We start from the raw sequence: 24,969 nt of genomic DNA, 5'->3' as shown, positions 1-24,969 counted from the left end.
ATATGGCAATTAGCGAGTCCGTCTGATTGGTTTCAGGCCCCGGGTTAGATTCTGTTACCTTTAGCGGCACCTAAACTGGCGCCATCCTCTAGCATCTTCTTGCCCCCTAAAAATGGGAACGCCCCCCCTTCTAAATAGAGGGCAGAGATGTTTGAGCAGGGAAGAGGAACAGACGCACAGGGTACTCTGCAGAAGCCCGCCCTGACGCACTAAGCTCCGACATACTGACGTGTGTCCCATGATGCAATGGGCTTTGCTGCGGTCCTATGGGTACTCTGCTGCGTGGCGACGTCAGAACGCCGCTTTCGCAGGAAGGGGCTCTGAAGGTCGGACTGCGCCCTGCGTGGTTACGCCACTTCTTCCTGACTGGAAGTGACGTGTTTTGTGCGCGTTTTCCTCAGTTCTGTGGCGCGAGGTTTCTGCGGTCCGCTTCCCTGGAATAAAGAAGTTCTGGGCAGGTACTTGTTTTCCCGTGCGGAGGGAAATAGAACACTGAAATCGTTTAAAAACAAATTGAAAAGAGTAGTACAAAGTCTTCCCACGAAGAAGACTCCAGGCTACCCTGATTTCCTTGGAAAGTTAAGTCAAACATTTTAGCAGGATAACTTTGCTGTCTTAATCGGGTACTTCCAAAATGAGGAAAGGGAGACAGACACAGGGAACACTTCAACGCTTCGTGAGGTTTAGCATAACCCTGATAGGAAAGCCAGACAAAGATACCAAATTAATGAATGATTATATGCTACTTTTGCTCATGAACGTAGATATAAAAACCCCTAAGCAAAATGTTAACTAATTCCAGTATTATATAGAAAGAGCAATACATTTTATGCAAGTTAGATTGTTTTAACATCACATTCAAGATATTAATGGGTTAGTGGAGAAAATGTCCTCTCAAAAAATGTAGAAGAAATTATTAAACACTTACTCATGATGAATGCTTATGGAAAACCAGGAATAGAAGGGAAATTAATCTGATAAAAGGTATCTGCAAAATTGAAAGATCTCTCTTACTTACAATTTTTTTGTTGACTGACCTCAGTCCTTTGACACTACAGTTTCCTCCAGTTTGGATTTTGCATATATATAATTGCATATATATGGAGCATTTCAACATGTTCCTCTGTCCTATTTCCTGCTAATTGGCAGTTGAGTTTTTTTTTTTTTTAAGATTTTATTTATTTTTTTGACCGAGATAGAGACAGCCAGCGAGAGAGGGAACACAAGCAGGGGGAGTGGGAGAGGAAGAAGCAGGCTCATAGCAGAGGAGCCTGATGTAGGGCTCGATCCCATAGTGCCAGGATCACGTCCTGAGCCGAAGGCAGACACTTAACCGATGTGCCACCCAGGTGCCCCAGAGTTATTTTATTTTTTCAAACATAGTAGTCATAGTTGTTTTCTAATCTGTATCATAATTCTGATGTCTCAGTTATTTTCTGGTTCCTTTGTGCTGCCTGATATTTCTGCTGTATATTGTCCATAGTGTCTAGTTTCCTTGTGTATTTGCTTCTTATCTTTGAAAAACTGTGAGGAAAAGTATTTCTGGCTTCTTGCAAAAAGGATTTTTGTTTTCCTTGAAGCCTTCTCAGTTAGACTGTTTTCATGGGTTGAGGTTCCTTGAGTCATTGCTAACCCAGGCTACAAATCTAAGCAAGAGCTGTGCAGTGGCCACATCTCAAAGATGGGATGGGAAGGGGTGCTTTTTTCCTCCTTTTATAGTCAATGTAAAAAACAATCATTCTTAAAGTTCTTGGATACTGGTTCACCCTTATCCTTAGGGTATAGCCAGTGGAGTCCCAATTTAATATAGGTGGAGTCACCTAATAGCATTTTCACTTTGGGTAGCCCTGTACCTTGGCTGCTCTTTCCATGCTCAGTGAAGCTACTACAAACAATACTAGATGTTCCCTATCTAGAAAATGTCCTCAAGGCAAGAGTAGCTTTTGTGCTTCTATACCTTCATTTGCTCTTCTGGGCTTCCACCTTCTCTTAGCTTTTGGCAATAGTTCCTTAATATCTTGTCAGCAATTTTGTGCCTTGGAGGAATTTTTATTTATGTTTATATAGTCATGATCTGTGGATATATTGATCTTAATAACCTAGCCTATCATAACTGGAAATAGAAATTTGAGATTTAATTTATTTTCTTCATTCTCTTAGTTTTTATATCTGAAAACACCTTGCTGAATGTTACATTCTTGCATCACACTTTTTTCTTACCTGTGTGCTTTGTAGGCCATTGCTCCATTTTCCTTTAGCATTAAATTTTGATATAGAGATTGCTAACAGCCTGATTTCCCCTATCCTTTATAGTTGACATGCTCTTTTTGTATGGATAAACCACCTTTTTCAGGTCAAACTGGAAGAAAATTTACTATAGTGAGTCTCCCTCAGAGAATAAGTAGGCAAAGAACAACCTCCAACACAAAGAGAATTCAGCAAATCAGCTACATTTCTTTTGTTCTAGTTTTATATATTTAGCAGTCACATGCACAAATACATGACCAAAGATGCCAATATGGATAATTATGGACATTCATCATTTATTGAGTGCCTACTATGTGCTATTAACTGTGGTATATGCTTGGTTTATAGCTTTGAACATAATAAGATATAAATCCTTGATCTCATTGACCTCACAGTCAACCCAAAGAACTAGATATTCAATAACCAAACAACTATTATTTAATTAGGGTTGTGATAAGTACAGCCATGACAAAGTACAGGATGTTATGAAAGTATACAACAGAAAGACCTAACCTAGTTTGCAAGATTTGGGTAGGTGTCAGTGAATAAGTCACAAATTAGAGACCTGAAGTATTAGGAGGAATCAGTCAGGTGGAAAGTTGTGGAGTGAGCCTTGTGGGCAGAGGGAACATGCTGTGCAAAGGTCCTGAGGCTGAACAAAGCTCAATGACTTCCAGGAGCAAAAAAAATCAGTGCTATTGCAGCATTATGAACAAAGAGGAGGGTTGTCAAGATGAATCTGGAGAGACAAAGCCCAGGTTTTACAGGCTTTGTGGGCAACATTAAAGAATTGTGACTTCATCCTGATAGTAGAGAACATTATTAGAAGTTTTCTTATTAGAAGTTTTTTAAGTTAGAGATTTGATCATATTTTTGTTTTTATAATATGGTATCATTCTAAGTGCAAATGGAGGATCAACATGGGCACAAGTAGAAATGAAGATTTCAGTTTGGAGATAATTTTAGGTGTCTGACATCATGAAGTCATTTTGAACTACAGTGGTGATAGTAAAGATCTAGAGAAGTGTACATATTCACAAAACAGTGAGAAAGTAGGATCCTTGGGGTGTAGGGATAGTAAGATGTGATGAGGCGATTGAGAGAGCTGCCAAGCTTTTTTGAAGAATTCTGAGATTCCTCTCACTTCCACCAAGAAAAAAAACTCTATATTGTCTTTGTGGAATAAGGCTGTACTTTTTAGGAAATGGTAAACTTTGAAAGTTTAATCAATATGAAACTTAACAGAGGCAAACAGAGGGGGAAGGAGGGAAATCCTTGTAAAAGGAGCTGTGTAAAAGCTGTATAGCTTTGGAGGCTCCTAGGGAAATCTGAAGAGTTAGAAGAGTTCCAACTGAGGACTTACTTCCTGTCCTTAGCACTTAGCTGTGCTCTCACATGCCTTCCTTTGCCTTTCATGGACCCCAAGTGTCATCCTGGTTTCTGGGATTTTAGCCTCCTTATCTGGCCCTCACCACGGTCGCCAGCATCCTTTTTGTGACCTAGGCCTTCTCCTCCCTTTGGATTGAGTTCTAACTAGTTCCAGCCTCTGAGGCTAAAGCACCATACCTTCTCTACCCTGATTGGGCAAGACTGTTCCCTGGTTAATAACTATGAGTTATTGAGCATCTACTCTATGCCATCCACTTTACTCTGCATAGAAGCTACATTTCACTTAATCTTAACAACTTTGAGAGAGAAGCTTTATCACTTTTCCACCTTCAAGATGAGGAAAATGTGTAACAAGGTCAAGGACTTTAAGTGCATAGCCCAAGATCACAATTCCTGTACTTAGCAGATCTGGGTTTCCAACACTGGTCCACCCCATTCCAGAACCCTGACTTCACAGGGTGCTGTCTCTGGTTAATCTTTCCTTCAGATTCTTACCTCTGCCTGTGTTTGCAAGCCCATCTAGAAATATTACTTGATTTTCTAACAGTTTCCTTTGTGTAAGCATTTAATTTGTCCTTCTTAACTGGAGACTGCACCCTGATTCCTTCTAATTTTGTCATAATAGCACACAGGAAGGGCCACAGCCCTGCCTCCGAGAAAGCAATTTCTATCAACTTCATTTGGAACATTGAAGACAAAAGGGTTAATTCTCAGGTAACTTTGGTGCTTAGTCTAATTGATCATTTATTTTCCTGTTAACTCTTTGTACCCTGTGCTTTCTTCAAGACTGTTGATTAAAGCTACTCCATTTTTACTGCTTATTTCTCTCCAAATGTTAACACAGAGATACATGTTAGGTTTAGGTGTATAGTTGTTTACCCCTGCATTATCTTACAATAGTAAAAATCTGAACCAAACTATTGAGTCTGGTTAAATAACATGATTATCCATAAAGTGGAACTTAATGCAGCCATTAAAAAATTGCAGAATAATAATTCTGTCATGGAAAACTGTTACCAATCCATCTCAAGTTTTTTTTTTTTTTAAAGGCAACCAGGGCACCTGGCTGGCTCAGCCAGAAGAGCATGTGCCTCTTGGTCGTGGGCTTGTGAATTCGAGCCCCACATTGGGTGCAGTGTTCACTAAAAATAAATAAATAAACTTAAAAAAAAAAAGGGGGGCAACCAAACTGCGTGTTTAGTGTGTTGCTACTTTAAAAATTATACAGGGGCACCTGGCTGGCTCAGTCCGTAGAATAAGCAACTCTTGATCTCGGGATCGTGAGTTCCAGCCCCACGTTAGGTGTGGAGATTACTTTAAAAATAAAAAATAAAAATCTTTAAAAATTATAGAAATGCACTCACGCACACATTCGCAAATATAGATTTAAAACTTCACATACGCATCAGAATTTAAGAGAATTTTAGAGGGGCGCCTGGGTGGCTCAGTTGTTAAGCGTCTGCCTTTGGCTCAGGGCGTAATCCCGGAGTTCTGGGATCGAGCCCCACGTCAGGCTCCTCTGCTAGAAGCCTGCTTCTTCCTCTCCCTCTCCCCCTGCTGGTGTTCCCTCTCTTGCTGGCTGTCTCTCTCTCTCTCTCAAATAAATAAATAAGATCTTTTTTTTTTCTTTAAAAAAAAGAATTTTAGAGATTGGTGTTGCTTTTTGTTTCCTCTTGTTTTTTAAAAAAAACTTTTCAGCATTGAGCACAAGCTTATTTTTTAATTAAAAGTAACTAAAAATAACATCTCCATGATTTCTACAACTGTGAAACCTATGATTAGTTTCAGTTCTCGTGAAGATAAGAATATAGAGGGGCACCTGGCTGGCTGGCTCAGACAGTAGAGCATCTGACTCTTGATCTCAGGGTCCTGAGTTTGAGCCCCATGTTGGGTATAGAGATTACTTTTAAAAATAAAAAATAAAAATAGACAAGAATGTAGGATGCTTTTAGTAAGGTTAGTATTTTATTATTTATTTGTCATTTTCCATTTAAATTACTATCATCTGATTCAGTTCTTACAAAGTTGAATTAAGTCAATTTGTGCTTAGCATCTATTGTTTCTGACTTAGGTATTTGAAAGTCTGGGTTCAGGTCTCAATGGTACAATTTATTTTTTAAAAAGATTTTATTTATTCATGTGTCAGAGAGAAAACACAAGCAGGGTGAGCGGCAGGCAGAGGGAGAATCAGGCTCCCTGCTGAGCAATTAGGCTGATGTGGGACTCCATCCCAGGACCCTGAGATCATGACCTAAGCCCAAGACAGACACTTAACTGACTGAGCCACCCAGGAGACCTGGTATAATTTATTTTAAGGACATTACTATGCCGAGGGTTTTGTGTTTCTTTGGTTTGCTGTTCTACCACTAGTAGAAATCTATAAGGATATTAACCACAGTTTGTGGGCTGTCTGGGATTTCCAAACATTTAAACAAACATTGGAATATAGATGAAACAGTGTAGAGCTTGACATTGATAGACATGGGTACAAATCCTAATTCTTTTCTCAACTTGATTAAAAAAAGCAGGCAAGTTAAACTGTCTAGGCCTCTATTTTCTTATTTTTAAAATGGGGGGAGTAATATTAACTCAGAGGGGTCTGGGGATACCTGAATTAGAGTATGTCTGTGTAGAGAGACTGTTACATGGCAGGTGCTCAAATAAACACCTGTGTTCTCACTCCCCTTCCCAACAGAAGCCACATGTACCTGTAGGAAGGATTCACAGAATAACCCAAATTTCATTTCTTTGACTTTGGTTGCAATTATATCAGTTTACTATGGGGTAATTTCTGTTAGAATTCTAGGGAAATTTCCAGTTTCTCAGTTACCACCTCATTACTGTCAAAAGTTGTACTTTAGGTAATCAAAATTTCCCCAAATCTGGGCTCCAATAACAAAACAGTATTAGGGTCCTTACTTAGAAGGAAGGAGAGTAGTCTGTTGGGATATTGCTAGCTTTTTGAAGTGAACACTAGATGGCAGCATTCAGGCAGGATTTTCTATATCAGACCTAATGGGCTTCTCCCCTACCGACCCCCACACCCATACTTTCTTACCCCCCAACAAAACAAAAGCCCAGCGATCTTCCTACTTATCTCAGTTTGAACAGTAATCGAGGGACAGTATTTGACAGTATTTGCCAGGGCCTAAACTAAAAGAAGTACACTTATAGGGGAGGGGAATAATAATAAAAGCTCATACACTATTTACTTGTGCCAGGCACTATTCTGGTCACTTTTACATATGGTAAAACAAAGAGTAAATATACTTAGAAATTTTTTTTTTAAGATTTTATTTATTTGAGAGTGTAAGAGAGAGATCACGAGCAGGGGGGGAAGGGTAGAAGGAGAAACAGAGTCCCCGCTTAACCGACTGAACCACCCAAGTGCCCTAAACTTCGAAATTTCTTAGCAATTAAATGTCTTAGAAAAAGTGGGGATGCCTGGCTGGCTCAGTCTGTGAAGCACACCACTCTCGATCCTGAGTTTGAGAGTGTGAGCCCCACGTTGGGGGTAGTTTACTTTGAAAGAAATCATAATAGGGACGCCTGGGTTGGTAAGTCAGTTGAGTGTCTGATGGCTCAGGTCATGATCCCAGGGTCCTGAAATGGAATCCCACATCGGTCTCCTTGCCCAGCAGGGAGCCTGCTTCTCCCTTTGCTTGCTTGCGGCACCCCCTACTTGTGCTCTCTCTCTGACAAATAAAAATAAAATTTAAAAAAAATCATACTGAATTTTTAAAAACCACAGTTATTTCATTTTTGTCATAGACTATTTTTTCCAGCTTTTTCCTTTTTTACCTTCCTTTATTATTCATGCTTTCAATGAAACAAGTATTTTTGAAGCATGTACTGTGTTTGAGATACTGAATGTGTCACTTTGGGCCCATGGATGGGACAGTAAAATAATTCATATAAGGTTAAGCCTCTAACTCTCTGAAAACTGAAGAGGAAAGAAGACGTGTAAGTTAATAAGAGGACAAGGTGAAGTATACAATCTGTGCATTTTATTTTCACAAAAGTAGTTTTATCGAATGGTAAAGGAGGTATGAATTATCTTATAATGGGGTAAGCAGAACAATAGAGAAAGGGAATTACCATGTATTGAAAGTTTACTATATGCCAGGACCCTGATAGGCACTTTACATACACCATTTCACGTATTTTCATTTTTGAAAATTTATTTTCATTTATTTGGTTGTTGATATTCCCATTTCCAGGTGAGGAAATTGAGTCTTAAGAAGGCTACGTAACCTGCCCACAGCTACACAGGAAGGGGTAGAATAAGGTATCATGTATGAGTAACAATTACTGCTCTTTGTTGCAACTTAAAAAGAGAATACAGGTAGATTTTCAGGATATAAAGTGATAGATGTGCATTAGAGAATGGTAGAGTTTTGATAGGACAGATGGAGGTGGAAGGGTGGCCTGGGCACAGCATGGACAAAGATTCAGAGACCCGAGGAATGTGTGTAGTCTGTTAGGAATGTCTGTAAAAAGTGCCCTTTTTATTTATTTATTTTTTATTTTTTATTTTTTTAAAGATTTTATTTATTTATTTATTTGACAGAGACAGGGACAGCCAGCGAGAGAGGGAACACAAGCAGGGGGAGTGGGAGAGGAAGAAGCAGGCTCATAGCGGAAGAGCCTGATGTGGGGCTCGATCCCATAACTCCGGGATCACACCCTGAGCCGAAGGCAGACGCTTAACCGCTGTGCCACCCAGGCGCCCCAGAAGTGCCCTTTTTAAAGTGGGAAAGAAGAGAGAGTTTAAAAATCTACTCAGAGATAGAAGATACTGGTGAAGCAGATCACTGAGGGCGGGTCTCCGTCTTGACCCAGAACTGCCCTGTAGTTCAGTCCCTGTTTGTTTTCTCTGCTGCCTTCCACATTCTAATCTTATCCACAGAGCTCAGACAGGTAAAGGACATCAAGTTCTGATCTCCCACAAATGAATAGTTTTGACTTTTTCCCTTCAACACACACTTCTTGACTGTAAACCCACCATATGCTAAGCACTGGGCTGTAAGGTGAATGTGCATATGCCGGTTATATTGGGTCCTGCCTTGGTCCCTCCCTCCAAATCCCTGTGAAATTGTCCATTACTAGAGGACAGTAGGGGACACGTGGGCCAGTACCTTTCTATTTCTTGCACATGCAGAGTGGTTAAAGCACAGATTTTTAGTGTCAGATAGACCCACATTTGATGAAATGGGGTAAGAGAAAAGTGAAAATCCCAGCAGTAGATCCCATATTCTAAAAAAGTAGTGCCCAGGGTGACAGCAACTCTATGCTGATGGCTTTCTCAGCCTCTATGTGCTTTTGCATGTACCATAAATATGCAGAGCACAGCCTTTGGCTGCCAAAGCCCCTGAAAGCATATGGTCTCTGCCTCTATGTTTGGGAAGTCTTCAGCCTTTGACTGCTGCCTGACCCCTCTTGACTTTGAGCTTTTCTGACTCTCAGTCTGCTTTCATACTGGGTTGATTAACCTAGAGGAGATAGGAGAGTTGATGGTTAAAAGGAAGACTGTATGCCCCAAATAAGGGAATCATAAAGTAATTGACAATGAAAATGTTAAAGGAGCAGGACCCCACAGGGAGTGAATGAAATCAGGCTGCACTGAAGTGGAAATTTTAATTAAAAAGGGAAGATATGACCTATATTGTACAGGCTCCTGGTTGTCCTTGTCCTCAGGTCAAAGGCTAAAATGGTGTTTCTGTAGAGAGAAGACTTGGGGGAGGAGAGTCACCTTTGGGGTCATGAGTGAGTTCCTTTTTTTTTTTTTTTTACGTTTATTCATTTAATTAAATAATCTCTACATCCAACATGGGGTTTGAACTCACAACCCTGAGATTAAGAGTCACATGCCTTTCCAACCGAGCCTCTCAGGCACTGCACAAGTGAGTTCCTCTTAGGACCTGCTTATTGCTCCTCAGAGGTAGAGGGAGCGTACCCAGACCAGGCCTAGCACTCCTCTGACGCTGCATCTGCCCTTCTGACCCATTGCCTAGAACTGGAAGAGAATGCTAGCCCTGGGGTAAGGTCAGAGATGCTGGAGACCCAAGGATTCTCAACTGGATGTTGATGAGCCAGAATGCCACAGTGCCGTGGGCCATTCTGATTCCATGTAGGGACTGTGGTTAATAAGAAATATATTTGGTCTTTGTCCCTGGTTCCTGGCACAAAAGCTCCCCAAACCCTTGGAATTTCCAAAGTGAGAGTAGGCGTTTTTTTCTTGTTGTTTTTTTCCTAAGTGAGGGTAGTTTTTTTTGTTTTGTTTTTTGTGTTTCTTTTATTTTTTTGTTATGTTAGTCACCATACAGTACCTGATTAGTTTCTGATGTAGTGTTCCACGATTCATTGTGTGCGTTTAACACCCAGTAGTCCATGCAATACTGCCCTCCTTAATACCCATCACAGTGCTAACCCATCTCCATTCCCCCCTCCCCCCACCAAAACCCTCAGTTTGTTTCCCGGAGTCCATAGTCTCTCATGGTGAGAGTAGTTTTTAAAACTCTTTTAAAAGTTATTCATAAGGGCAACCCCTTCAGATCCCCTCCCTTCTTGGGAGCTTTTTACTATCACTTTGCTGTTGCTCAATAAAACTTGCTTTGCTGCCCACCAAAAAAAAAAAAAAAAAAGTTGTTTATGAGAAGTTCCTTTTTAGCATATCTAAGTTTATGCTGATGAGGTAATTTAGGGTGGGGCCCCTAGATAGCATCAGGATGGGACTAGTCACCAGAGAGACCGATTAGAGAGTTGGAACTTTCAGCCCCACCCACTGGCCTCCAGGGAGGGGAAGGTAGAGGGGGATGCTTCAGATTAAGCTCTATAAAAACTCTTGACAAGATGTGATGAGCTGCTGGGTTGGTGAAGATATCCAAGTGCACGGAGGCTGGCACACCTTAATTCCACAGGGACGCAAGCTCCTGTATACCGTTTCATCTGGGTGTTCACTGTATCTTATATTTTTATTATTTTCTTGAAGTTTTTATTTAAATTCTAGTTAGTTAACATATAGTGTAATACTGGTTTCAGGAGTAGAATTTAGTAATTCATCACTTAAATATAACATCCAGTGCTCAACACAACAGGTGTACTCCTTAATACTCATCATTCATTTAGCCCATCCCCCCACCCACCTCCCTCCATCAACCTTCAGTTTGTTCTCTATAGTTAAGTCTCTTATGTTTTGCTTCCCTCTCTTTTTTTTTCTCTCTCTCATGTTCATTTGTTACATTTCTTCTTTTTTTTTTTTAAAGATTTTATTTATTTATTTATTTATTTGACAGAGATAGAGACAGCCAGTGAGAGAGGGAACACAAGCAGGGGGAGTGGGGGAGGAAGAAGCAGGCTCATAGCAGAGGAGCCCGATGTGGGGCTCGATCCCACAACGCCGGGATCACGCCCTGAGCCGAAGGCAGACGCCACCCAGGCGCCCCCCATTTGTTATGTTTCTTAAATTCCATTCACCGTATCTTTTATAATACCCTTTATAATACGCTGGTAAATGTATGAAAATATTTCCCTGAGTCCTGTGAGCTGCTCTAGCTAATTAATCAAACCCAGGAGAGGGTCGTGGGAACCTTTAATTTATAGGTGGTCTATCAGTAGCACAGATAGCAATCTGGACTTGTAATTGGCATCTGAAGTTCCTGCGGGCAGTCTTGTGGGACTGAGCCCTTAACTTGTGGGATCTGATGCTATCTCCAGGTGGATAATGTCAGAATTGAGTTAAATTTGTAGGACACCAAGTTGGTGTTACCTGAGAAGTGGGGAATTCTTTGGTGGTGTTGGCAAACACGATAGGAGTCGATGCCCAAGGCTGAGCTGGACACATAACTTTGGCAATGACTGACCTCATTCTGGCCCCAAATCCCTCCCCCCTCATCCCCTGCTGCAGGCCTTCACCTACTCCAGAATCTGAGAGTAATCCACTAATCTGGTCTCTAAACAGGGAAATACTTAGGAGCTTAGTTTTCCTGTTTAGCCTAGGGTGGGGGTGGGTGATCTACTTGGATCTTATTCCCTGGTTCCAGTAAGTGGGATTCTGCCTAATTTTTAGCAATGGGCACTCTGTATCATTCAATTACCCTGCCACAGAAATTATCTTAAGTTCTAAGTGGATTTTCTATTACCCCAGTGTCTTTCTAGGGCCTCATGGAATCCTTACTATATTACTGGAGTATTTATTTCATCAAATTCAGGTGACTAGACCTTGCTTTAGAGTTACTGCTTGCTGAGGCCAAGCTCTGACTGGTGGTGGTAAAAGATTCCTTCCCCACTCCATGGCAGTGGCTGTTGGTAACAGCTGACCCCCCCCCCCCAGATTCCAACCTCCTAAAAGATCCCTACTCCCATTCTTATGCCACTCCCTGAACTATGAACTGGCCCCATGACCCTTCTTCATCTTGCAGACTCTCCAAGCCCCTCCTGGGGAGGCACCACCACCACTACCAGTCAGTCTCAGCCTGACAAAGTTAGGAGTTTTCATCTTGTTTGTTTCAATCTCACTGTATCCAGCCTTCTTCCACTCCCCTTTTTAATGAGAACTGTGTTTGTTGAGGCTCCACCTTCTCCAAATATGTGGATGAACTGTTCATCTTCTGATGCAGTGACTCTATGTTTGATGCACTTCCTTTCTAAAAGGGGTAGAGGTTCTATCCGCTATTCCAGAGGTCATTTTTGTATAGATAATGAGATTTGAAAAAAAAACCGCTAAGGGTTTATTTGCTCTTTTCACAAGCTGGCTACCTAATGAACTTTGGAATTGACTCTATGATACCTGTTGGTGTAAAACTCTGACCAGAGAGTGCTGGATTACACCACCCTTGGCCAGCACCAGCCAGGAAACCCCATGTGAATGTGTTACCCATTGCCACAAGGGTCAGGGTCTGCCTGCTTTGAAAATTTGCTCTGTTGTTATTCCCTTAAACCACCATGGGATTTTCCTCCCTTCTTTCATCACCAGACATCTAAAGACTGAAATGTGCTGCATCCCTTCCCTCATCACTCTCAATTCTAGCCCTGCAGGGACAGGCTCTAGACCTTGGGCAGTTGCCCTCTCAAAGGCCGCAGGGGCATCCTCAGTGCAAAATCTTTTCTGTTTACCTTTCCTCTGACCTCTCTGAGGAATATGGGCACAATACCCCTACCCACCCAATCCTGACATTTCTCCTTTTTGGTCTCCAGGACTCTCAGCCATCCTGTGTCTCCTCTTTTATTTCTCAAGACTTTTACTTGTTTCTTTCAGAGGCTTTACTCTCTCTCCTCAAATATGGGTGGTCCCCAAGGTTTGATCTGATCTGTTTGATCACACCCCTTCCCAGAGACCTCGCTTGGACAGATATACTAACTCCCTCCCCTCCCCACTGGAAGTAGGTGGCTCTTAGGCCCAGATCCCTAGACCTGACCTCTGACCTTACCCCCACATTATCACTGGCCTGTTCTGTGCCTTTGCTTGAGTACCCTTCCCCGCTACTTCAGAGTCGCATTTTTGGAAGCAAAGTCAACTTTCTACACCCTAAACTCATTCTCCTCCTGGATAGCCCTAATTCTATTATGTGTGCCAATACCCTCCCATTTTCTAGACTCAATTTGGGAGTGGCCTTTGATTATTCCTTTTCTCTTGTCTTTTACCTATATTATAGTAAGAGTGTTCATTATATCTTATAATATCAAGTACTACTTTTGTTTTTAAAAAAGTTTAAAAATATTTTCAGGAATGTATTTCCCCATCATGATTACCCTTCACTAATGTTAGGCTTAATTATGCACATTTAATTTATTACTGGGTCAGTGTCTCCTTTTTAAATGAGACAACCATATATACTTCTTATTCTGTTGTGAAGGTGTCCAATTCTCTTCTCCTTGGCTTGCTACAAATACAAAGGTTTTTTCCCAGCATGTAGTAGTGGCTGTGAGACCGATGAGTTACAAGAAGTCCATCGATCCATCTATTAGGTGAGGCTTTAAATATATGATGACTTGATTTCTTAATGCAATTCTTATATTTTCTTATTAAGGGAACAGAATAATTTCCTCCTGGGAGATCCACAGTTTTTTTTTTTTTTAATGATTTTTTATTATATTATGTTAGTCACCATACAGTACATTCCCGGTTTCCGATGTAAGGCTCGATGGTTCATTAGTTGTGTATAACACCCAGTGCACCATGCAATACGTGCCCTCCTTACTACCCATCACCAGCCTATCCCATTCCCCCACCCCCCTCCCCTCTGAGGCCCTCAGTTTGTTTCTCATAGTCCATAGTCTCTCATGTTTCATTCCCCCTTCTGATTACCCCCCTTTCTTTATCCCTTTCTTCCCCTACCGATCATCCTAGTTCTTATGTTCCATAGATGAGAGAAATCATATGATAGTTGTCTTTCTCTGCTTGACTTATTTCACTTAGCATTGGGGAGATCCACAGTTTAAACATGTTTTCAGAGTGATCTACATCCTGGTCTCTCTGAGGTCAGAAAGACAATATTACAGCCTGCACATCTCCATGGATTTTTAGGGAGGAAGTGACCAAGCAAGGTCTCAAAAGCACAGAAAGCAGATTACGGGTCACTAAGGTATAGGGGTAGGAGTAAGGAGAAGTAACTGCTTAATGGGTATGGATTTTCCTTTTGGAGGGATGAAAAGGTTTTGAAACTGGATGGTGGTAGGGTTTGCACACATGGTAAATTTACTGAATGCCACTGATTTTTCACTTTTAAATGGTTAATTTTATGTAATGTGAGCTTCACCTCAATTAAAAAAATGTCCCACCAGCAGAAACATCATCCTGCCCCACCTGTTCTTCCGAGGAAGAGAGATGAGAGTATGGTAGCAGGGGCATGTATATACAGGAATCACAAACTGATGAAAACCAAGATTTTTCCACCCTCTTTCCTTCTCCTCTTCCATGTTTTACTTAAGGGTATTGATTGTAAAATGGACTGGACTCACGTCAGACCCTAGAGAAAAGGAAAGAAGTCTGTAGTAACTTAAGAAAAGCATGTCATAAAAAATATTTTGATAATTATGAAGGCAGACAAAATACATATGAATAAAGAGTTAGTTACTAGATACAAACAAAAATCCATTGGTATATAGCTTTTTAAAAAAAAATTGGAGTACAGTTGACATACAATGCTACATTAGTTTCAGGTGTACAACATAGTGATTCTGTGTGTAACATATGTTCTGCTATGCTCACCACAAGTGTAGCTACCACCTATCACCATACAACACTACTGCAGTACCATTGATTATATTTCCTATGCTGTACCTTTTATCCCTGTGGCTTATTCTAGCTTTAAAATTGTTATCATTAAAAATAAAGTTCCCAAATAATGTCCTGGCTTGTGTAATTCTGAGAAAAGGAGATTCAGCAATTCACCCAGAAAAATCACGGCTGTGATTGCCTTCTTTGTATTCATACCATCAAGACTTTCTAAATCCCTCACCTTGAATCACTGTAGAGACTCTCAGCTATTCCATAGCCGCCAAGATCATTTCCTTTCACCAGGAGACTCTGCAAAACCTCTCTCCATGCTAAAAGGAAGAACCTGACTGACCTTAAACTTTTGGGCCTCTTCTGCCTACAGCTGGGATCAGTCACCCTGTACCACCAGGCTCAGCCTGGGTTCTCAGTTGCTAGGACAATTCCAAACTTTGAGCATGTGGCAGGGCTTGCCTGAGATGTGGTGCACCCCACTTATGCTAATAATTTGGATTTCCTTTTGATATTTTTTCAACATTTATTTCATTGGCATTGCATTGGTGCTTTTAGACAATGTTTGCTATTCTTTTAATTTCCCCTCAAGGGGGTGGAACCAGTGGGTTTGGTCAGGCATGTAAGTGGCTCCTTATGGAAACCTGTGTGAAAGGGTGCCCTGGTACTGGCTCATTCCTGATGGTTTATTCCCCTAGGATTGGTGCTCAGGTCAGAGTTGGAGTGGCCTGCCTTGATCTGGATCTTGCGTAAGAAATTGGGGGGAGCTTTACATCTTGTTCAATGTTAATGGCTTCAGATTAGCTCTGAAGCTCCCTATCTGTGGTATTTAATAATGAAGATATGTGTTAGGCCTTGGGGTGGTGACTAAACTAGCCCAATATCCTACTGATGTCCTCCTGACCTTTAGTATCCTGAACCTGACATTACTCTGAACTTACCATATTCTCAGGTCTTTTGAATTATATGGCTTTTGCCATTTTGAATCCTGTAGGCATGTCTGACAAGATTTCAGCCCAGTAAATGACCAAAAAGGTCTCGATCCTCTTGCATCATGTTGACTTAACTGACGTTAGGAAATTGTAATGCAAGCAAATAATAGCAATCTCTATAAATATTTGGGGTTGTGAACATGAATGCTTTGGCAGTACAGGAAGAGGAAAGGAAGGGAAAGGAATCTCTCATTTATTCATAACTCACAATGATTGCATTTTACTAATGAGGAATAGAGGCAGAGCAAGGTTAAGATCTGCTAAAACACACACTTCCAGTAAGTGGCAAGCCAGGATTCAGCTGCAAGGATTGCTGTCACAGAGCTGTTTCTGCTCCGCCTCTCACAGCAAATGCTCATTTGCTGGAGGTAGCTCCCTTGCTTACCGAGAACACCAATGCCTTCTGTGTGATATTTTTCCCTTTACAAAGCACATTGCATTTTTTAAAAATAAGTTTTTTTTAAAAAAAAATTCAAGGAGAAGAGAGAGAACAAGAAAAGTCTATTTCTATTGGATCTATAGTAAGAGCAGTATTTATTATTTATGCAATGAAATTTACAATTTGAGCAAGGCTGTCAGAGTTAAAGTGGTTGTGTTGAGCTGGTGGCTAGTTCTGCATTGGAATCCTGCTATGCATGCAGGAACAGCCCAGGTCTGAAAGCAACTGCTACTACCTCATATTGCCTGCCCTTAACAGTGAATTAGTGGCCTTCTGGTTGTTGAATCAGTCTTTTTTTAAAATTTTTTTATTTTAATGTTTTTTTATTATATTATGTTAGTCACCATACAGGACATCCCTGGTTTCTGATGTAAAGTTTGATGATTCATTAGTTGCGTATAACACCCAGTGCACCATGCAATACGGGCCCTCCTTACTACCCATCACCAGCCTATCCCATTCCCCCACCCCCCTCCCCTCTGAAGCCCTCAGTTTGTTTCTCAGAGTCCATAGTCTCTCATGCTTCATTCCCCCTTCTGATTACCCCCCCTTCTTTATCCCTTTCTTCCCCTACTAATCTTCCTAGTTATTATTTTCCATAGAAGAGAGAAATCATATGATAATTGTCTTTCTCTGCTTGACTTATTTCACTTAGCATAATCTCCTCCAGTGCCGTCCATGTTGCAGCAAATGTGATAGGATGTGGAGAAAGGGGATCCCTCCTACATTGTTGGTGGGAATGCAAGTTGGTACAGCCACTCTGGAAAACAGTGTGGAGGTCCCTTAAAAAGTTAAAAATTGAGCTACCCTATGACCCAGCCATTGCACTACTGGGTATTTACCCCAGAGATACAGACATAGTGAATCAGTCTTTTGCTTTCTTGTCTTTCCACACTGCTTTGTGCTGGTCAATGAAAGACATATGAAGGCTGATCTCTTTCCAGTACATTTTCTGTACCATCCATTGCTACAGTCATCTCTCTGAATCTGCTTCCCTTCTTTAATTGCAGTAAATGCAATAAATATACTTCATAAATTTGCCCTTTGGTAAATCCAGGGGCTCTAGCTGGACACTTACAGGACCTCAGCTAAGAGCTGAGTAAATTGTTTAAAAGAATTCACGCTGAGTTGTTAATGAGGCTTGGCATGGCAGTAATTGCTTTTAAAGGAAAAGCTGGTTAACACAAATGTATCTCTAGTTGCTATATAGGGGAAGGGATAGTTGTGGATAGGGGCCACCGGTAATCCTTTGTTTCCTGTCTTCCCTCACCCTCAGTCCCCCCCCCCCCAGGTCAGTTAGGAAAGAGAATCGGGAACCAAACTTGCATCGAAATCCCTCAACAATTCTATTTCTTTCAGAAAACAAAGCATCACCTGGGAGCTAGGTCTCCTTGTCTCTCTTACTGGGAATTTAGAGCCTGTGGAAGTCTTAACACTGTCTTAGGTTAAAAAGCCCATGGGGTTCACAGCATAGCAGTAAACCCAGTACTGTAACTGGCATTCACTTAGAATCTTTCTTGCTCCTGGTATCTGACCCTCAAAAAAAAGAGTAAAGTGGCAACCATTGTAGGGCTTGAGATCTAGAAGTTAAATCCTGGCTCCCCCCCTTCTTCAGTGACCTTGGGCAAGTCACTTTACTTCTCTGGGATTCATTAATGTGTATGAAAGTACTGGGCACATAGTAGGCTCTCTATAAATGCTACTTTCTGCCTGTAATTGAGGTATTCCAGGAAATGCATGTTCAATTCAGGGAAAGAACATTTGATGAATCTTTCCCTGTTGAATGCCACATGTCCCCCCATCCCCCTCACACCCTTCCTCCCATCTTTGCATTGTTGATGCACATGTTTACTGGCCAGAATGTTTCTGTGTGGAAGAAATCATTACTTATCCATTTTAGTACATATTACCTACCTCTTCATTTATAATGGAACCCAGATTTTTGCCTGAGCACATAGCCATCCCAATACAGTTTACATTTTCTAGCTTTCCTCCTTGCAGCTGAGTGTGGTCACATGACTTATTTCTGGTCCCCAAGATGCAATGGAAATTGTGTGTACAATCCAGAAATGTCCCTAAATGAAGAGGCATTCCCTATTTCTATCATTCCTCCTTCCTGCTGGATTGAGTACAGATGTGATAGCTGGAAATGGGTGACTATCTTGGCCCACGAGGTGGAAGGCATGTATTGAGGATGGCAGAGCAAAAACAGAAAATTGATTATTGCCCCATCATACCTAACCTAGACTGTCAAATCTCTAGACCTCATTTAGATGAGAAGAAATAAGCCACTATTATTTCAGGTTTCTTGTCACTTGTGACCTAACCTAATCCTAAATAATAAGGCCTGTATATTCCAAAGGGCAGGGATTTTGGGGTGGCAGTTCTTTAAAGTAATACAGCTAGCCTCTTCCAGTTTCCTTTGAAACAAGATATTAGATGCTAAGTTGGGGTGTTATATAGTTCTGGTTGCAGAGCAAATCCTCAGCATGGATCCAAGCATATGTTTGTAGTTCTGAACATCCTTAGGACTTGATTATTTGCCAGACTCTGTGCTGGGCATGTCAAGGATGCTGTTTTCCATTTATTCTGCTTTGTGATTTCTGTGCCCTTAAGAACAAAAGCATAATGCAGTATAAGATGGGAGGGGAAGAAATAGGTCAAAGCATTTTCCCAGGTGCTTCCCTTAAGCCCCTTCAACCCAAGCAGTGTACTCCGTTTCTGCTTCTACATATATGCTATTAGGTGACCAAAATCTGGGCTCCTACTCCTGCTTCTCCCTGCTCAGACTGACAAGGGCCTATTTTTGTGGGGATCACACTTCTGTCAAGGTTTCTTTTCCCAATCCACAATGTGGCTATGAGCACATAAGTGCTCAGAAGAGACAAGTTGCTCTTTGCCCCTACTCTCCAGCCTTTCCTTCTAGTTCAGTCATGCAAAGCACTGCTAAATAAAACCACTTCTGCATATCTCAGAATATCCTCCTCATTATAAAATTTAGTTTTATCAGCTGTTCCATCTACAATATCTCATTTACTTCTCACAGTAACTGTATGAGCTAGGTACTATTTTCATTTCTGCTTTGTAGTTGAAAAAAATCTAAGGTTTAAATTCATCCAAAGTAACCAAGCTAGTAAGTAGTAGAGGCAGGATTTGATTTTGGGCAACATGACGCCAAAACTTGTGTATTTGACCACTACGCTGTATTATCTTCCTAATGTTGAATTCCTGTTAATATATACCCTCATGTCTAAATCTTACCATATAATTTCATTTGGAAGAAACTAGAGGATCATGAAATACGAGAGATTTGGGGTATGAAATATATTTGGTGAGAGATTGAGAGAAATTTTTAGCTCACAGTTTAAAGGTATCTTGCTTTTAGGTATGGCTGGGTCTAGGTTCTCAACTGATGTCATTAGAACTGGATATTTCTTTTTCCTTGTCCATTTTTGTCCCAGCGTAGGGCATGAACCACAATCGTGAGATCAAGACCTGAACTGAGATCAAGAGTCAGAGGCTCAACCAACTGAGCCACACAGGCCCCATTTCTGTGTGGTTAAGCCACTTTGGGGAAGGTTGTTACTTGCATCGAATCCAATCCTATATGATATGCAACCCCAACTCTCTCAGGAGTTACAGTGAAAGTTTGGGCTGGCCTGTGGCCTAGAGTGTGGTCAACCCATTCAGATACATGGATGGCTTGATAATGTGGGAGAGATGCTTTCCCAGAGGAAATGATTGTGCTCCTAACAGAAGCAGGGAGAATGCTTCAAGTAGGCAGGAGCTTCAGATATTCACAGCAATGTCCCTTGCTATATAAAAGCTGTGAGTCAGGGTCTGAACTGGGCATAGAGTAGCTGCCTGGCACCTGGATTGTTGCCTACCCAATCCCCTACATCAGTAATTTACCCTGAATAAAACTGTATAAACAGTATGGAGTGGCCACCTTCATTTTTCAGTCTCAAAGTGCCTTTTCAGTCTGGAGGATACTTTACTGCCCCTTCATCACCTTCTAACTATTGGCGAGCCAGCGGGGAAGCTGAAAACAAAGCAAGCATGGATGATGGGGCTGCGCCTGGAGAAAGCCTGTTGTCTGAGGGGGAAACCCCAGGTTGGCCAGCCACCTCCATCTGGGGAGATTTGGGCATGTTTTTTGAGCATTTTGAACTAGTGTATGAATACAGAGATGCCCTTCTCCCCTCGCCCCCTGCCCCCAGGGATTGTTAGATATCTTATCAAAATGGTGGGGAAAAGGAAATGGAGAAGGGAAAGTGAACAAGCAATTGCAGCGGTAGCTTGGCCATTGATCTATGCATTAAGAGATGCCATGGAAATGGAATTACAGGTAAGGAAAGAATTGGAACAGACTAGAGAAGTGTTAACTTTGAAAAAGTATGTACGAGCTGCATGTTTTTCTAGTGCAGACATTATGTCCAAAAGAATCCAACAGCAAGAGGAATGCTTAGAAATTATGGCATATAGGGTGCCTGGCTGGCTCAGTTGGAAGAGCATATGACTTTTGATCTTGGGGTCATGAGGTTGAGCCCCATGTTGGGTGTAGAAATTACTAAAAAAATAAACCTGAAAAGTTATGGCATGTTTGATGGCAGAGATGCATGGGTGCAGACTATCATGCACTAAAGGGAGAGTTATTGTATCCCCTTCAGCATGGCATCCCTGGGATAACGACTCCTCTGATGAGGTGAACATTATCATAGAGGAGGAAAATGATCGATAGGCATGTCGTTTGATTCAAACAAAGACCCAGGCCAGTTTTTAGTCAGAAATAGCCTCAGTCACTTGCTCAGCCTGCCTCAAGACAAAGATTATATGCCACTAGCATGGATGAGAATTGCTAGCACTTAGCTAATTTGATTAATTAGATAAATGCTGGCATTAAGGTAGCCGGCTTAACAAAGGGATGCTCCCTCCCCTCCATTACACTGGGCCTCCAAGGAAGAACTATAGGAAATTATACAGGAATTGGGAATGAAACATGCCATCTACACCCAGCATTTTAGAGGTCCAGATAATGAATTATTTTCCTCTGGTATGAAAGGCTTTATCTAAGAGTCAGCCCTAGGGGAAAGTTACAAGACTTTAGTATCTGTCCTTGCCCTTATGCTTAATCAGCTGCTTGCTACAGTAGTTGCTGTGCTTACTGATGTAAGTGAAAATGAAAAAATCTGTCGGGGCACCTAGCTGGCTCACTTGGTGGCGCATGGGGCTCTAGATCTCAGAGTCATGAGTTCAAGCCCTACGTTGTGTGTGGAGACTACTTAAAAAAAATTGTCACAGGAAAATAGATGGGTTGAAAAACAGGGAAAAACAAGGAAGTGTGGGAAAATGGCAGAAGAGGACGGCCACCTCATTCCATGTTTACAACTAGATTTTACTCACATCCAAGTAAATAAACTGGAGAGTGATCCAAAGACTTGCAGAATAAACTCTGCAACTAAATGTAGAGAAGAAGCTGCATCCAAAAGGTTAGGGAGGGCAGAAATGGTGTGGTCAGGAGCTGCCTGCAGGAGGAAGGGGCTGCAGTTGTGGAGAGGGGAAGCACCAGGGAGCCCACACAGGGAAAACGAATTCCCCTGTAATGTCTGGCCTTGAAAACCTGAGGGGCTGAATTCCATGAATTTGTATAACCAGTGGGACTTAGAGCTAAGAGCTTTAGAAGTCAGCTGACTCAGCACTGGGTGAGCTGGGAGGGCTAATGATAGCTAGGTCCTGCCCTTAAAGACACAACAGCCTGAGGAGAGGCAACACAGAATTGACAGTTTGCACCAGGGGAGGGAGATCTGTTTATACTGATTTGGGGAGTGTGTTGGGGGACTTCACCAGGAACAAAGGAGCTGGCAGGCTCCATTTTCTTCCCCAGCCTCACAGTGGGAGGCAGCACTGCCTGACCTACTAGCAGTGTGTCCCATGCACATGTTCTTCTGAGGACTTGCCAACTCCAAGTCCACTGGCCTCCACCCTAGGCTCAGGGCAAATTTTGTTAACACCACTCCCACTGTACCTCTGGCTGCTGGTGCATTTCAGGAGATCTGGCCTAGGACTAGCAGCTCAGTGCAAATTTTGCTAACACCAGTGCCCTTTCCCTAAGCCCTTCTGTGGTTATGCCATCTCAGAGCCAGCCTGCGTGGGTCTCACTAACATCGCAGAGAGCAACCACAGCCCACAACAGTCACGGAGTCAGTGCAGACAGACATCTGGACTGAAAGGAAAACTGACTCTGACATAATAGCAGGATGCAAGCAACATACATAGGATACTCCCCTGAAGTGCCAGTTTCCAGTGAGCAGGGGGACATGAAACTGAAGGGCAATGACAGGGACTCTTCTTCATAACGCTACTACTTTCAAGAGTAGAAGACATAGCTGACTTTCCTAACACAGAGAAACAGACACAGAAAGGTAGACAAAATGAGGAGATAGAGACATATGTCCCAAATGAAAGAACAGGACAAAATCACAGCAGGGTATCTAAGCAAAACATAAGTAATATGCCTGATAGAGAATTTAAAGTAAATGATCATAAAAATACTGAATGGACTTCAGAAAATGGTGGAGGACATCAGTGAGATCCTTGACAAAGAGACAAAAAAAAAATGATCAGAGATGGAGAACTCAATAAATGAAATTAAAAATACAATAGATGGAATAAATAGTAGGCTCAGGAAGCAGAGATATGTATCAGTGACCTAGATGATAGAGTAATGGAAAGCAACCAAGCTGAACAGGTGCAAGACAAACAAATACTACAAAATGAGAATAACTTAGAGAACTCAGTGACACCGTCAAGTGTAATAACATTCACATTATGGAGATCCCAGAAGGAGAAAGAGAGAAAAGGGGGCAGAAAATATATTTGAAGAAATAATAGCTGAAAACTTCCCAAATCTGGAGATGGAAACAGAAATCCAGATTCAGGAGGCACAGAGGTCTCCCAACAAATTCAACCCAAGAAGGTACACCCTAAGACACATAGTAATTAAAATAGTACAAAATAGTGATAAAGAATTTTAAAGGTTGCCTCTCTCTTAAAAAAAAAATAAAAGGCATGCCAGGGTGGGTTAGTCAGTTAATTGTCCAACTCTTGATTTCAGTCATGATCTGTGGGTCATGATCTTAGGGTTGTGAGATTCAGCCCCTCTCCGTCTGCCCCTCCCCTGCTCACTCTATCTCTCTCTCTCAATCTAACAAAAAAAAAAATTTTTTTTAAGTTGCAAGAGAAAAGTAGACAATTACATACAAAAGAAATTCCAAAAGGTTATCAGGTGATTTTTCAGCAGAAACTTTGCAGGCCAGAAGGGAGTGGAATGATGTGTTCAAGTGCTGAAAGGGAAAAATCTGCAGCCAAGAATACTCTATCCAGTAAGTCTATCATTCAAACTAGGAGAGATAAAGAGTTGCCCAGACTAGCAAAATTAAAAAAATTCATGGCCACTAAACCATCCCTACAAGAAATATTAGGGGGGACTGTGTGAGTGGAAAACAAAAACCATAGGTAAATGTAAGAAAAATAGGAAACACAAAAGCAAACAAAAATTAACTATCTGTAAAAGTCAGTCAAGAGAAACACAAGACAAAAGGATGTAAAATATGATGCCAAATATCTGAAATGTGGAAGGGAGAGGAGTAAAAAGTGAGTTCAAAATTAAGTGACCATCAGTTTAATGTAGACTCTCTATGCCAAAGATGTTATATATGAGCTGAATGGTAACCACAAATCGAACAACAGTAACGGATATGCAAAATGTAGAGAGTAAGGAATCCAAGTATATCACTAAAGAAAACCAGCAAACCATGAAAGAAAGAGAAGAAATGATCAGAGAAAAACTACAAAACAACCACGAAACAAGTAACAAAATGGCAATAAATACATATAATAATTACTCTGAATTGAAATGGATTAAATGCTTCGGTCAAAAGATGTAGGGTGACAGAGTGGATAAAAAAAACAAAAACCCATCTATATGTTGTCTACAAGAGACTCATTCCAGACCTAAAGATTCCTGCAGGTTGAAAGCGAGGGGATGGAGAAATATTTATCATGCAAGTGAATGTCAAAAGAAAGCTGAGTAGCAATACTTGTATCAGACAAAATAGACTTTATTTTTTTTAAAGATTTTATTTATTTATTTGACAGAGAGAGAGACAGCCAGTGAGAGAGGGAACACAAGCAGGGGGAGTGGGAGAGGAAGAAGCAGGCTCCCAACAGAGGAGCCTGATGCGGGGCTTGATCCCAGGACTCTGGGATCACGCCCTGAGCCGAAGGCAGAGGCTTAAGGACTGAGCCACCCAGGCGCCCCACAAGATAGACTTTAAAAACAAAGTTTGTAAAAAGAGACAAAGAAGGACACTGTATAATAATAAAGGGAACAATCTAACAAGAAGATGTAACAATTGTAAATATTTATGCACCCAACATGGAAACATCCAAATACGAAAAATAATTAATAAGAAACATAAAGGAACTATTGATAATAGTACAATAATAGTAGGGGACTTTTTTTTTTTTTAAATGATTTTTTATTATATCGTGTTAGTCACCATACAGTACATCCCCGGATTCCGATGTAAAGTTCGATGCTTCATTAGTTGCGTATAACACCCAGTGCACCATGCAATACGTGCTCTCCTTACTACCCATCACCAGTCTATCCC

The 24,969-nt window shown here is 41.3% G+C and overlaps 1 long non-coding RNA gene across 4 annotated transcripts in view; it reads left to right on the top strand.

Annotated features, from left to right (window-relative positions):
- The first annotated feature begins 379 nt into the window (after positions 1-379).
- Positions 380-24,969, top strand: part of LOC121103062 — a 52,425-nt gene continuing 27,835 nt past the window's right edge. For all 4 annotated transcript variants that reach the window (XR_005835177.1, XR_005835175.1, XR_005835176.1 and 1 more), the window contains exon 1: positions 380-458. This is a non-coding gene — a long non-coding RNA (uncharacterized LOC121103062). The remainder of the gene's footprint in view (positions 459-24,969) is intronic.

Source organism: Ursus maritimus, unplaced genomic scaffold, assembly GCF_017311325.1.
Source record: "Ursus maritimus isolate PB19 unplaced genomic scaffold, ASM1731132v1 scaffold_17, whole genome shotgun sequence".
NCBI lineage: Eukaryota > Metazoa > Chordata > Mammalia > Carnivora > Ursidae > Ursus > Ursus maritimus.
The sequence above is the reverse complement of the archived record's forward strand: the minus strand, read 5'-3'. Positions and strand labels throughout refer to the sequence as shown.